This window comes from Triticum dicoccoides, chromosome 1B (genome assembly GCF_002162155.2).
Source record: "Triticum dicoccoides isolate Atlit2015 ecotype Zavitan chromosome 1B, WEW_v2.0, whole genome shotgun sequence".
NCBI classification, from domain to species: domain Eukaryota; kingdom Viridiplantae; phylum Streptophyta; class Magnoliopsida; order Poales; family Poaceae; genus Triticum; species Triticum dicoccoides.
The window spans coordinates 592,307,491-592,321,313 of NC_041381.1; positions in this window are offsets into that span (position 1 = coordinate 592,307,491).

Below are 13,823 nucleotides of genomic sequence, written 5' to 3' on the forward strand. Positions count from 1 at the left end.
TGGCTATGGTTTCCTAGCCATGGACATGAGTTGTCATTTGATAACGAGATCACATCATTAGGAGAATGATGTGATGGACAAGACCCAAACTATGAACGTAGCATATGATCATATCAAGTTTATTGCTATCATTTTTCTACATGTCAAGTATATGTTCCTATGACCATGAGATCATGCAACTCACTGGCACCGAAGGAGTGCCTTGTGTGTACCAAACATCGCAACGTAACTCGGTGACTATAAAGGTGCTCTACAGGTATCTCCGAGGGTGTCTATTGAGTTGTTATGGATCAAGACTGGGATTTGTCACTCCGTATGACGGAGAGGTATCTCAGGGCCCACTCGGTAATACAACATCACAATAAGCTTACAAGCAATGTGACTAATGAGTTAGTCACGGGATCTTGTATTACGGAACGAGTAAAGAGACTTGCCAGTAATGAGATTGAACTAGGTATGGAGATACCGACGATCAAATCTCGGGCAAGTAACATACCCATAGACAAAGGGAACTACATAAGGGATTAGCTGAATCCTTGACATCGAGGTTCAAACGATAAGATCTTCGTAGAATATGTGGGAACCAATATGGGCATCCAGGTGCCGCTATTGGTTATTGACCGTAGAGGTGTCTCTCTCATGTCTGCATAGTTCTCGAACCCGCAGGGTCTACACACTTAATCTTTGGTGACAATATAAGTATAGTTTAGTCATTATGCTGGTTATCGAAGGTTGTTCAGAGTCCCGGATGAGATCCCGTACGTGACGAGGAACTTCAGAATGGTTCGGAGGTGAAGATCGATATATTGGACGAAGGGTATTGGAGTCTGAAATTGTTCCGGGGATACCGGGAAATGACCAACGTCACCAAAAGAGGTTTCGGGGGCCCCGGGAAGTGTTGGGGGGCCATGGGCCAAGGGGAGGGGGCAAACCAGCCCACTAAGGCTTCATTTGGAAGTTAGGGTGGATATTTCCAGGGAGTAGATGCACCGGTTGAAATATTCTTGCCCAACTAGAAGTCCTGTGGAAAATTAGCATCGACATTTAGTTCAAAAGTGCAAATCCCCCACACTACAGAAGCGCAGGCAGAGACTACCGAGAGGAGAGGCAGCTGCGGGAGGGCGTCGCAAGCGAGCGAAATAGGGGAATCTTTCCCGATGTCCCTAGTCGTGGATCTGATCCCGGGGAAATAAGGGGGATTGGGCCAAGAAAACCACGTGGACTCGAGCGTCCAAATGTCCACGCAGTTGGCCCGAGGCTGACTCTCCACGCGGGCTTTCCACCCAGGCAACGGGCCGGGATCCCGGGCGGATCCCTCGCTACCAAACGAGCCATAAGGGGTTGAGCAGCCCCCTCACCCCATCTCATGTAAGCAGAAGGGGTGGGGCAGGAATTCCCTATTGGACGCACGTTGCATCAAATTGTCGACGAATCGCACAGGGACATGTGACTACCAAGCGATTTTGGGTCGGCCCTGTAGCGTCTACAGGTTCCGGTTTTAGGATCATTATAGAGCGTTCCCAGCCGGTTCTTACTGGTTTTGGGAACCATCTAGAAGGTTCCTGAATCGTTTTTTGGTTTTTCCTTTATTTTCTTTTTTTACTCTTTCTGTTTTTTCTTTTTCCTTTTTCTTGTTCTTTTTTTCTTTTCTTTTCTTTCAGTTTTCCTCTTCAAGTTAATTTCTCTCTTCAACAAATTTTCTTTCTTTGGTTTTTCTATTTCCTTTTCTTTTCTTATCTTTCCTTCAAACATTTTTCAAAATATTTAAGTTTTGTTCATGTTTCCAAAAAATGTTCAGTTTTCGAAAAAATGTTCTCAAAATTTTAAAAATGTTCAAAACTTTCAAAATTCATAAATGTACCGGATTTCAATTTTTGGTTCACGTATTCAGAAAAAACTCATCCTTCCAAATTATTTGGGATTTTTCAAAATTATTCTCCGTTTCAAAAAAAAATCTCAAGATTCAAAAAAAAATCATGCTTTAAACAATTGTCCGCGCTTCGAAATTTGTTCTCCATTTCTAAATTTGTTCTCCAGATACAAAAAATGTTCGTGCTTTAAAAAATTGTTCACAAATTCCAAAAACAATCTTGTTTTCAAAAAATGTTCAGTTTTCAAGAAAATGTTCTAATTCAAAAATTGTTCTGCTTACACAAAAAGTTCAAAACTTTTGAAATTCAGAAAATATATGAATTCCATTTTTTCCTGTTCAAAACAAATTCACGTTTCCAAATTTGTAATGGATTTTTCAAAATTGTTCTCCGTTTCAAATTTGTTCACAAAATTCGAAAAATGTTCGTGCGTTAAAAAATTGTTCGTGCTTCGAAATTTGTTGACCAAATTTGTACACAAATTCAGAACTTTCCCGTTTTGAAAATTTGTTCACAAATTCAAAAATTGTTCGGAGTTTTTACAAAATGTCCTTGTTGTTCAAGATTTGTTCACAAATTCATAAATTGTTCCTATTTTTAAAAATATGTTCACAAAGTCAAAAATTGTTCACTGTTTTTCAAACTTGTTTGTGATTGTCATAAATTGATCGGTATTAAAAAATGTTCCTATTTTTTAAGATTTGTTCAGAAATTGAAAAAATGGTCATGCTTTAAATTTCATTCACAAATTCAAATATTTTTCTCATTTTGTAAAAAAGGTTCCTGTTTTCAAAATTTGTACACATCTTCAAAAATCAATCCCATTTTACAATTTTGGTTAAAAATTCTGAAAAAATACACAACTTTGCAAACTCGCGCGTGCTTGACAAAAGTGTTCGTCATTTAGAAAATGTTTTTTAGCAATTTCAATAAATGACTAAAAAAAGGGGAAAATACCCCGATCAAACGATTTACCTAGTGCTAAACTATTTCGTTGCCTCTGTACCACTAAGAGTAGTATGTCGTACTCACTAACTATATTACTTTGCAACACAGCGATCGCGAGATCGAATCCTGCTTGAGGCTTTGTGTTTTTTGTACTTTTTTTACATTGTTCGCAGCTCATGCGTGGGCCAGCCTAGTCGGAGTACTCCCTATGCGAAGCCCCGACTTCCTGCCGCACAATGTGGTCTATATAGGAGGTCTCGTGGGGGCACTCCCCTAGGGCAGCCACCCCATTTGCCTTGGGGGCCAAGGCTTCCGAGGGGGAGGCGCACCGAAATCCATCTAGGGTATCCCAATGGTGGCCGCCGGCCCCCCTAGGGAACCCTAGGACGCCCCCTCCTCCTCCCTTCCCCATATATATATAGGGGTAGAGGGAGGGCAGCTGCACCCATCTATGCCACGGCGCTTCCCTCCCTCTCCCTCGTAGTCCATCTTCTTCCCTGTAGTGCTTGGCGAAGCCCTACTGAGATTTCTCCACCACCACCACCAACATCACGCCGTCGTGCTGCCGGAGGACTCGAGCTACTACTTCACCATCCCTAGCTGGATCAAGGAGGTGAAGGCGTCATCAAGTCGTACGTGTGTTGAGCACGGAGGTGCCGTCCGTTCGGCACTTGGATCGGGAGTTCACGGGACGGATCGTGATTGGATCGCGAAGACCTTCGACTACATCAACCGCGTTTCTTAACGCTTTCGCTTAGCGATCTACAAGGGTGTGTAGATACAATCTCTCCTCTCATAGATGTTCATCTCCTAGATTGATCTTGGTGAGCGTAGGAAATTTTTTGTTTCCCATGCAACATTCCCCAATAGTGGCATCATGAGCTAGGTCTATGCGTAGATGACATCACGAGTAGAACACAAAGGAGTTTGTGGGCGTTGATATTCAGATTGCTTTCTTCCTTGGTATTTTCTTGATTCGGCGGTATTGTGGGATGAAGCGGCTCAGAACAACCTTACATGTCCACGTACATGAGACCAGTTCCATCGACAGACATGTGACTTTGTTGCATAAAGATGGCTGGTAGGTCTCTGTCTCTCCCACCTTAGTTGAATCAGATTCGACAAAGGCGGTCCTTGTAGAAGGTTAAATAGCAACTAGCATATCACCACTGTGGCTTTGCGTAGGTAAGAATCATTCTTGCTAGATACCCATAGCAGCCACGTAAAACATGCAACAACAATTAGAGGACGTCTAACTTGTTTTTGTAGGGTATGTTGTGATATGATATGGGCAAAGACATGATGAGATATATTTGATGTATGGGATGGTCATGTTTGTAATAGTTTATATCGACTTGCATGTCGATGCATACGACAACCGGCAGGAGCCATAGGGTTGTCTTTAATTATTGTATGACATGCGTGTCAATCATTAAGCACTATGTAATGCTTTATTTTATCGCTAAGCGGTAGCAACAGTAGTAGAAGCATGGTTGGCGTGACAACCCCGATGGCGACACGATGATGGAGGTCATGATGATGGAGATCATGGTGTCATGCCGGTGACGATGGAGATCATGCCGGTGCTTTGGAGATGGAGATCGAAAGCACAAGTTGATGGCCATATCATGTCACTTATGATTTGCATGTGATGTTAATCCTTTTATGCATCTTATTTTGCTTAGGACGACGATAGCATTATAAGGTGATCCCTCACTAAAATGTCAAGATAAAATTGTGTTCTCCCCAAGTGTGCACCATTGCGAAAGTTCGTCGTTTCGAAGCACCACATGATGATTGGGTGTGATAGACTCTATGTTCACATACAAAGGGTGCAAGCCAGTGTTGCACATGCGAAACACTTGGGTTAAACTTGACGAGCCTAGCATGTACAGACATGGCCTCGAAACACAAGAGACCGAAAGGTCGAACACGAGTCATATAGCAGATATGATCAACATGGAGATGTTTACCATTGAAACCACCTCATCTCACGTCATGATCAGACTTGGGTTGGTGAATTTGGATCGTGTTACACTCGAACAACCGGAGGGATGTTGATTTGAGTGGGAGTTCTTAGGTAATATGATTAATTGAACTCATTATCATGAACAATAGTCTAAAGTTGCCTTTACAAATTTATGTTGTAGATCAATGGCTCGCGTAGTAGCTCCCCTGAATTTCAATGCGTTCCTAGAGAAAGCTAAGCTGAAAGATGATGGAAGTAACTTTGTGGACTGGGCCCGTAATCTGAGGATAATCGTCACGGCTTCCCATAAGTCTTATGCCCTTGATGCACCGCTTGATGCGCCACCCCCTCTAGTGATTGTGGACATTGTGAATGTCTGGCGGTCGCGTGTTGATGACTACTCAATAGTTCAATGCGCCATGTTGTATGGCTTAGAGCCGGGACTTCAAAGGCGTTTTGAACGTCATGGAGCATATGATATGTTGCAAGAGTTAAAGTTTATCTTTGAGAAGAATGCCTGGATCGAGAGGTATGAGACCTCCAATAAGTTATATGCTTTCAAGATGGAGGAGAACGGGTCTGTCAGTGAGCACATACTCAAAATGTCTGGGTACTACAACCGTCTGGCTGAATTGGGAACTGAGCTCCCGCCAGAGGCTGTCACTGACAGAGTTCTTCAATCGCTACCACCTAGCTACAAGAGCTTTGTGTTGAACTATAACATGCAAGGGATGAACAAGTCAGTCTCCGAGCTGTTCGCGATGCTGAAAGTCGCCGAGTCAGACATCTAGAAGGAGCATCAAGTGTTGATGGTGAATAAAACCACTAGCTTCAAGAAGATCAAGGGAAAGAAGGGAAACTTCAAAAGGGTGGCAAAACAGTTGCTCCTCCCATGAAAAAACCCAAGGCTGGACCCAAGCTAGAAATTGAGTGCTTCTATTGCAAGGGAACTGGCCACTGGAAGCGGAACTGCCCCAAGTATCTAGCCGACAAGAAGGGGGCCAACGTCAACAAAGGTATATATGATATACATGTTATTGATGTGTACCTTACCAACTCTTGTTGTAGTGCCTGGGTAATTATACCGGTTCAGTTGCTCACATTTGCAACTCAAAGCAGGAACTACGGAATAGACAGAGGCTGGCAAAGGACAAAGTGATGATGCACGTGGGAAATGGTTCCAAGGTTGATGTGCTCACCGTCGGCATGCTCGCTCTTCGATTACATGACAATGACCTTGCAAGCAATGTGACCAATGAGTTAGTCACGGGATCTTGTATTACGTAACGAGTAAAGAGACTTGCTGGTAACGAGATTGAACTAGGTATGGGGATACCGATGATCAAATCTCGGGCAAGTAACATACCGATAGACAAAGGGAACTACATACGGGATTAGTTGAATCCTTTACAACGAGGTTCAACCGATAAGATCTTTGTAGAATATGTAGGAACCAATATGGGCATCTGGATCCCGCTATTGGTTATTGACCGTAGAGTTGTGTCGGTCATGTCTGCATAGTTCTCGAACCTGCGGAGTCTACACACTTTACGTTTGGTGACGATATAAGTATACTTGAGTCATTATGGTGGTTACCGAAGGTTGTTTGGAGCCCCGGATGAGATCCCGAACATGATGAGGAACTCCAGAATGGTTCGGAGGTGAAGATCGATATATTGGATGAAGGGTATTGGAGTCCGGAACTATTTTGGGGGTACCGCGAGATGATCAACGTCATCAAAAGGGGTTTCGGGGGGCCCCGGCAAGTGTTGGGGGGCCCATGGGCCAAGGGAAGGGGGCAAACCAGCCCAGAAAGAGAGTGAGTGCCCCCTCACCCCATCTCGTGTAACCAGATGGGGTGGGGGCGCTCCCCTAGGGCAGCCACCACCTTTGCCTTGGGGGCCAAGGCTCCCGGGGGGAGGCGCACCAAAACCCATCTACGGTTCCCCTTGGTGGCCGCCGGCCCGCCTAGGGAACCCTAGGGCGCCCCTCCTCCTTCCTTCCCCCTATATATAGAGGGGTAGAGGGAGGGAAGCCGCACCCATCTTTGCCATGGCGCTGCCCTCCCTCTCCCTCGTAGTCCATCTTCTTCTCCATAGTGCTTGGTGAAGCCTTGCTGAGATTTCTCCACTACCACCGCCATCACGCTATCGTGCTGCTGGAGGACTCGAGCTACTACTTCACCATAGCTCGCTAGATCGAGGAGGTGAAGGCGTCATCAAGTTGTACGTGTGTTGAACACGGAGGTGTCGTCCGTTCGACACTTGGATCGGGAGTTCGCGGGACGGATCATGATTGGATCGCGAAGACATTCGACTACATCAACCACGTTTCTTAACGCTTCTGCTTAGTGATCTACAAGGGTATGTAGATGCAATCTCTCCTCTCATAGATGTTCATCTCCTAGATTGATCTTGGTGAGCGTAGGAAAATTTATGTTTCCCATGCAACGTTCCCCAACAAGATTGTGTCTCAACATTAGAAATTGAAATATCATTTGGATTCTCATATGCTATAACATGTTTACTAGAAGCATGCAAAGTCCTATCAGTATTCTTTTTCTTTTTAATAGTAGGACTAGGTGCATCAGTATTAGTTATTTGAGAATCTTGCTCAACTCTCTTAGGATGGCCCTCGGGATACAAAGGTTCCTAGGTCATTTTACCACCTCTAGTCATAACTCTAACTGCGTTATCATTATTCTTATTATTTAACTCATTAAGCAAATCATCATGTTCCTTAAGTACTTGTTCTACTTGAGTCGTAACCATGGAAGCATGTTTACTAATAAGCTTAAGATCACTTTTAACTCTAGACATATAATGGCTCAAGTGTTCAACCATATAAGCATTACGTTTCAATTGTCTACCAACATAAGCATTAAAGTTTTTTTGTTTAACAATAAAATTATCACGTTCATCCAAGCATTGAATAGCAGACTTATTATGAGGAATATCACTTTCATCAAATCTATAGAGAGAATTTACCTTTACTACTTTTGTTGGGTTATCAAGACCATGTATTTCTTCAATAGGCGGTAAATTCTTAATATCTTCAGCTTTAATACCTTTTTCTTTCATAGATTTCTTTGCCTCTTGCATATCTTCAGGACAGAGAAATAGAATACCCCTTTTCTTTGGAGTTGGCTGAGGAGTTGGTTCGGGAAGTGTCCAATCATTATCATTGCTCAATATATTATTCAATAGCAATTCAGCTTGCTCAATAGTTCTTTCCCCACAACCAGCACAACTATCCAGGTGGTCTGTGGAAGCATCGGTTAGTCCATTATAAAAGATATCAAGTATTTCATTGTTCTTGAGAGGATGATCAGGCAGAGCATTAAGTAATTGGAGAAACCTCCCCCAAGCTTGTGGGATACTCTTTTCTTCAATTTGCACAAAGTTAAATATTTCCCGTAAGGCAGCTTGTTTCTTATGGGCAGGAAAATATTTTGCAGAGAAGTAGTAAATCATATCCTGGGGACTACGCACACAACCAGGAGCAAGAGAGTTAAACCATATCTTAGCATCACCCTTTAATGAGAAAGGAAACAACTTAAGAATATAGTAATAGCAAACTTTCTCCTCATCGGTAAATAGGGTGGCTATATCATTTAGTTTAGTAAGTGTGCCACAACAGTTTCAGATTCATAGCCATGGAAAGGATCAAATTCAGCCAAAGTAATTAACTCAGTATCGACGGAGAATTCATAATCCTTATCGGTAACAAACATAGGTGAAGTAGCAAAAGCATGATCATATTGCATTCTAGCATTCAAAAACTTTTCTTTCAGCTTAGCTAACAGTTTCTTAAGATCATATCTATAATTTCAAGAAAAAAGGTCTATAGCAGTTTCATCATCCATAATATAACCATCAGGTACAACAGGCAATTCATATCTAGGGGGAGAATCATAATCTTCAGTTTCAATAATATCATCAGTTTCAGTAATTTCATTCTCTCTAACTCTAGCAAGTTGTTCATCAAGAAATTCACCTAGTGGCACAGTATTATCAAGCAAAGAAGTAGTATCATCATAAGCATTATGAGTATAAGTGGCATCATCAATAACATGCGACATATCAGAATCAATAGCAGTTGTACGTGTTGCAAGTTTACTCAAAACAGAAGGTGAATCAAGTGCAGAGCTAGATGGTAGTTCCTTACCTCCCCTCATAGTTGAGGGGAAAATCTTGGTGCTTTGACCTTTCAAATTCCTCATAGTGATCAATATATATAAATCCCAAGTGACTCAAAAAATAGAGCTATGTTCCCCGACAACGGCGCCAGAAAAAGGTCTTGATTACCCACAAGTATAGGGGATCGCAACAGTTTTCGAGGGTAGAGTATTCAACCCAAATTTATTGATTCGACACAAGGGGAGCCAAAGAATATTCTCAAGTATTAGCAGCTGAGTTTTCAATTCAACCACACCTGAAAGACTTAATATCTGCATCAAATTATTTAGTAGCAAAGTAGTATGGAAGTAAAGGTAACAGTGGCAAAAGTAATAGTAACAGTTTTGTAGCAATCGTAATAGTGGCAACGGAAAAGTAACTTAGCAAAGATCAATATGTAACGAGCTCATAGGCAATGGATCAATGATGGATAATTATGTTGGATGGCATACAACATGCAATAGTTATAACATAGGGTGATACGGAACTACCTCCAATTCATCAATATAGTGTAGGCATGTATTCCGAATATAGTCACACATGCTTATGGAAAAGAACTTGCATGACATCTTTTGTCCTGCCCTCCCATGGCAGCGGGGTCCTATTGGAAACTAAGGGATATTAAGTAAGGCCTCGTTTTAATAGAGTATCGTACCAAAGATTATCACTTAGTGAATACATGAACTCCTCAAACTACGGTCATCATCGGGAAGTGTCCCGACTATTGTCACTCCAAGGTTGCCGGATCATAACACGTAGTAGGTGACTATAACTTGCAAGATAGGATCAAGAACACAGATATATTCATGAAAACATAAAGGGTTCAGATCTGAAATCATGGCATTCGGGCCCTAGTGACAAGCATTAAGCATAGCAAAGTCATAGCAACATCAATCTTAGAACATAATGGATACTAGGGATCAAACCCTAACAAAACTAACTCGATTACATGGTAAATCTCATCCAACCCATCACCATCCAGCAAGCCTATGATGAAATTAATCACGCACGACGTGAGCATCATGAAATTGGTGATGGAGGATGGTTGATGATGACGATGGCGACGAATTCCCCTCTCCGGAGCCCCGAACGGACTCTAGATTTACCCTCCTGAGGAAGAACAGAGCTTGGTGGCAGCTCCATATCATAAAACAAATGAATCCTTCTCTTAGATTTTTTTTCTCCCCGAACGTGAATATATGGAGTTGGAGTTGAGGTCGGTGGAGGTCCAGGGGGGCACAAGACAAGGGCGCGGCCAGGGGGTAGGGCGCGCCCTCCGTCCTTGTGCCAGGGTGTGGGCCCCCTTTGGTTGGTTCTTTCACCAATATTTTTTATTTACTCCAAAAGTTATCTCCGTGAAGTTTCAGGTCATTCCGAGAACTTTTATTTCTGCACAAAAATAACACCCGGCAATTCTGCTGAAAACAGCGTCAGTCCGGGTTAGTTCCATTCAAATCAGGCAAATTAGAGTCCAAAACAAGGGCAAAAGAGTTTGGAAAAGTAGATACGTTGGAGACGTATCAGGCGGCGGCGGGATGAGGGAAGGTGGATTCAGGAGCGGGGGCAGCTAGGGCTAGGGACCCGCCCGAGTCGCCCAAGCGAGAGCGACATGGGGGGCGAGCAACAAAAACATGTATGAGATCTTCAAGTAGCCATGCAGCCCCATATCCTCTACCCAGGGCGGGACTTCCATCCCTGAATGGTGGAATGATCTAACTTGTTCTTTGGCTGGGAAGGACATGGTGATACGTCTCCAACGTACCTATAATTTTTTATTGTACCATGCTATTATATTATTTGTTTTGGATGTTTTATATGCATTTATATGCTATTTTATATTATTTTTGTGACTAACCTATTAACCTAGAGCCAGTGCCAGTTTCTGCTTTTTGCCTGTTTTAGAGTTTCGCAGAAATGGAATACCAAACGGAGTCCAAACAGAATAAAACTTTCACGATGATCTTTCTTGGACCAGAAGCAAACCAGGAGACTTGGAGATGAAGTCGGAGAAGCAACGAGGTGGCCACGAGGGTGGAGGGCGTGCCCCCTACCTCGTGGGCCCCTCGGAGGTCTCCTGACCTAATTATTTCGCCCATATATACTCTTATACCTCAAAACCATTAGGGGAGCCACGAAAACACTCTTCCACCGCCGCAACCTTCTGTACCCGTGAGATCCCATCTAGGGGCCTTTTCTGGTGTCCTGCCGGAGGGGGATTCGATCACGGAGGGCTTCTGCATCAACACCATTGCCCTTCCGATGAAGCATGAGTAGTTTACCACAAACCTACGGGTCCATAGCTAGTAGCTAGATGGCTTCTTCTCTCTCTTTGATTCTCAATACCATGTTCTCCTCGATGTTCTTGGAGATGTAATATTCTTGTGCAGTGTGTTTGCCGAGATCCGATGAATTGTGGATTTATGATCATATTATCTATGAATATTATTTGAGTCTTCTTTGAATTCTTATATGCATGATGTGATATCTTTGCAAGTCTCTTCGAATTATAGGTTTAGTTTGGCCTACTAGATTGGTTTCTCTTGCAACGGGAGAAGTGCTTAGCTTTGAGTTCAATCTTGCAGTGTGCTTTCCAAGTGACAGTAGGGGAAGCAAGGCACGTATTGCATTATTTCCATCGAGGATAAAAAAGATGGGGTTTTCATCATATTGCTTGAGTTAATTCCTCTACATCATGTCATCTTACTTAATGTGTTACTCTGTTCTTTATGAACTTAATACTCTAGATGCAGGCAGGAGTCGATCGATGTGTGGAGTAATAGTACTAGATGCAGAATTGTTTCGGTCTACCTGACACGGACATGATGCCTATGTTCATGATCATTGACTTAGATATTGTCATAATTATGCGCTCTTCTATCAATTGCTCGGTAGTAATCTGTTTACCCATCGTATTATTTGCTATCTTGAGAGAAGCCACTAGTGAAACCTATGGCCCCTGGGTCTCTTTTCCATCATATTAAGTCTATTTTCCATCATACTAGTTTCTGATCTACTATTTTGCAATCTTTTACTTTTCGATCTATAAACCAAAAATACCAAAAATATTTACCTTACCATTTTCTATCTCTATCAGATCTCACTTTTGCAAGTAAGCGTGACGGGATTAACAACCCCTTTATCGCGTTGGGTGCAAGTTTGTTGATTGTTTGTGCAGGTGTTCGGTAACTTGTGCGTTATCTCCTACTGGATTGATACCTTGGTTCTCAAACTAAGGGAAATACTTACTCTACTTTGCTGCACAAGCTCAAGAAGTAGCAGGAAGAATTTCTGGCGCCGTTGCCGGGGAGATTTACACCAAGTCAAGTCAAGATTTGTCTCCTGTCAACTTGCCAATTTCTAGCGTCGTTGTCGGGGAGATTTACGCCAAGTCAAGTCAAGATTTGTCTCCCATCAACTTGCCAATTTCTGGCGCCGTTATCGGTGAGACCTACGCCAAGTCAAGACATACCAAGTACCCATCATAAACTCTCATCTCTTGCCTTACATTATTTTCCATTCGCCTCTCGTTTTCCTCTCCCCCACCTATAAAATGATTTTCAAAAAGATTTCTCTTTTCTTCACCCCTCTTTCGTTCATTTTCTTTGCTCGCTTTCTATGTGCTTGTGTGTTGGTATGCCTGTTTGCCTTTATGGCGCAACCAAAAAGCATTGGTCCTAACCTTAGGAGGTTGGAAGAAATTGAAAATAATGTTAGAAGCTTCATGTCTTTACAATTTGAGCATAATAGTTTCTTTAGAAACGAGCTTAAAGAACAGAAACGTTTTATGGAGTACATGAATAAAGAGCTTGATGATATGTCTAGAGAATTTTATGGTTTGAAATCTCAATTTGCTCATCTTGAACATTTAGTAGGCCAAATTTCTGATAAACAAGCTACCTTAGTAAATAAGATGGCTGCTAAACCGGAAGCTTTGAATAATGATGAAGATCTAAAAGTGATTGATGTGACTCCTATTGAATCTTTGTTTTCCAATGTAAATCTTGATAAAGATGGGACTGGAGATGAGTCAACTTCAGTTAAAAGGCGTCCCAATGATTCAGAGTTCTTAGATCTAGATGCAAAAATTGATAAAACTGGGATGGGAGAGGTCAAGACTTTAAGTAGTAATGAACCCACTATTTTGGATTTCAAGGAATTTAATTATGACAATTGTTCTTTAATAGATTGTATTTCCTTGTTGCAATCCGTGTTGAATTCTCCTCATGCTTATAATCAAAACAAAGCTTTTACCAAACATATCGTTGATGCTATGATGCAATATTTTGAAGAAAAGTTTGAATTGGAAGTTTCTATCCCTAGAAAACTTTATGATGAGTGTGAACCTACTATTAAGATTAAGATTAAAGATTATGACTGCCATGCTTTGTGTGATTTGGGTGCTACGTTTCCATGATTGCAAAAACTTTATGTGATGTGTTAGGTTTTCGTAAATTTGATGATTGTTCTTTAAATTTGCATCTTGCGGATTCCACTATTAAGAAACCTATGGGAAGGATTAATTATGTTCTTATTGTTGCAAATAGAAATTATGTGCCCGTGGATTTCATTGTTCTTGATATAGATTGCAATCCTACATGTCCTATTATTCTTGGTAGACCTTTCCTTAGAACGATTGGTGCAATTATTGATATGAAAGAAGGAAACATTAGATTCCAATTTCCGTCAAGGAAGGGCATGGAACACTTTCCTAGGAAGAAAATTAAATTTCCATATGAATCTATTACGAGAGCCACTTATGGATTGCATACCAAAGATGACAATACCTAGATCTATTCATGTTTTATGCCTAGCTAAGGGCGTTAAACGATAGCGCTTGTTGGGAGGCAACCCAATTTT